The following is a 2,396-nucleotide window of genomic DNA, read 5'->3' as shown; positions in this document are numbered from 1 at the left end:
GTCCTTGCTTGCGAATCGAAGAACACAAGCAAGAACAAGGAAGAATGCAACCAAATTGCAGATGAATGATTAATCTCACGAGTCGGGGTCTCACAAACCGAAGAAACGGCGAAACTGTTCTTGACAGAATAATCTAAGCAAAAACCCGCCCTAACGAGAGCGGCGGCGGCTGATAATAAGGGTCTAAGGGTCGTCACACCCCCTGGTCACGCCCCCCTAATGGGCTCAACGACGATACACGGCCCAACGGACTTAGCATGTCTACGATTCAGATTATTTTGAGAACGAAGATACTTAAGCGATTCATGATCTGAATGTATAACAAATTCTTTAGGCCACAAATAATGACGCCACGTCTCTAAAGAACGTACAAATGCATATAATTCCTTATCATACGTAGAGTAATTAAAAACAGGGCCATGCAATTTTTCGCTAAAGTATGCAACGGGCTTACCTTCTTGCATCAAAACACCTCCAATGCCAACTCCACTAGCATCACATTCTAGCTCAAAGGTCTTACCAAAATTTGGAAGTTGCAGCAATGGCGCGTGCGTAAGATTGTCCTTCAAAGTGTCAAAGGACTCCTCTTGTGCCTTACCCCAATGGAACACCACACCTTTCTTTGTCAACTCGTGTAAGGGGGCAGCAATGGCGCTGAAATCCTTCACGAAACGACGATAAAAACCTGCAAGTCCAAGAAAACTTCTCACCTGTTTGATGGTTTGGGGCACCGGCCAACTCTTTATGGCTTCAATTTTCATCTCATCCACCTCAATTCCCTGTGGAGTAATAACATAGCCAAGAAAAGAGACTCGATCCGTGCAAAAGATGCACTTCTCAAGGTTACCAAATAAACGTGCATCACGTAAAGCATTAAAAACAGCACGTAAGTGATCCATATGTTCATCCAAAGACTTGCTATAAATCAATATATCATCAAAGTAAACCACCACAAATCGTCCAATAAAAGCTCTTAAAACCTCATTCATCAAACGCATGAAAGTGCTAGGTGCATTAGTTAAACCAAAAGGCATTACTAACCACTCATATAATCCGAATTTAGTTTTGAAAGCTGTTTTCCATTCATCTCCAAGTTTCATTCTAATTTGGTGGTAACCACTACGCAAGTCAATCTTTGTAAAAATTACAGAGCCACACAACTCATCAAGCATATCATCAAGTCTAGGAATAGGATGGCGATATCGAATAGTAATGTTATTGATTGCTCTACAATCAACACACATACGCCAAGTACCATCTTTCTTAGGAACCAAAATCACAGGAACAGCACAAGGACTAAGGCTCTCACGTACATACCCGCGGTCCAAAAGCTCTTGGACTTGCCGCTGAATTTCCTTAGTCTCCTCGGGATTGGTTCGATATGCAGCACGATTTGGCAATGTTGCTCCCGGGATCAAATCGATTTGATGCTCTATCCCTCTCATAGGTGGCAGTCCCGGGGGTATCTCAGTTGGGAAAACATCCTCATACTCCTGCAGAAGGTTAGTGGCAGCAGGAGGTATCGAACTAATAACATCATCAAGCGAATACAAAACTCGTTTGCAAACCAAGGTGTAGCAAATATCATTATTAGAAATTTTAGCAAGGTCACTTTTTAGTGCAAGCATAACACCACCCTTCAATTTTATGCCCTCTACCTTAGAACTAGGTGCAGACTTATCCTTTTTAGGTGGGTAACGAGAATTAGCAACTTGCTGATTTTCAGATTTAGTATCACGCAAATTAGCAGCTCGTTCTTTATCAGCTTGTACAATTTCAGCAGGGGTCATAGGAACCAAAGTAATTTTCTTTCCTTTATGCATAAAAGTATATGTATTACTTCTACCATGGTGTATAGCATCATTATCAAATTCCCAAGGTCGACCCAATAAAAGTGAGCAAGTTTCCATAGGTACCACATCACAGTCAACATAATCAGCATAGGAACCAATGGAAAAAGAAACTCTGCAAGTTTGTGTTACCTTAGCTTTTCCAGCATCATTAAACCACTGAAGGTTATATGGATGGGGGTGTTGGCGTGTGGTCAAGACAAGCTTCTTGACCAAATCTGAACTCACCAAATTATTACAACTACCTCTATCGATGATGACACGTGCTCGCCGATTTTGGATGACGAAGAAAATCTGGAACAAGTTATGGCGTTGCAGCTTCTCTGGTTGTTGTACCTTTGTGCTGAGCGCCCACTGCACAATGATGCTCCTATAGGTCGCTGTGTCATCACTGCCCAAGATTTCGTTGCTCTCCTTAACAACTGGTTCTTCTTCTTCTTCTTCCTCAATGTCAGAGGCACTGATGTACCCATCTTCCGTTGCAATGTATGCCCGCTGACTTGGGCAATCCTTCTGCACATGACCGAATCCATGGCAGCGACGGCA

This window comes from Phragmites australis, chromosome 23 (genome assembly GCF_958298935.1).
Source record: "Phragmites australis chromosome 23, lpPhrAust1.1, whole genome shotgun sequence".
Lineage (NCBI taxonomy): Eukaryota > Viridiplantae > Streptophyta > Magnoliopsida > Poales > Poaceae > Phragmites > Phragmites australis.
The sequence above is the reverse complement of the archived record's forward strand: the minus strand, read 5'-3'. Positions refer to the sequence as shown.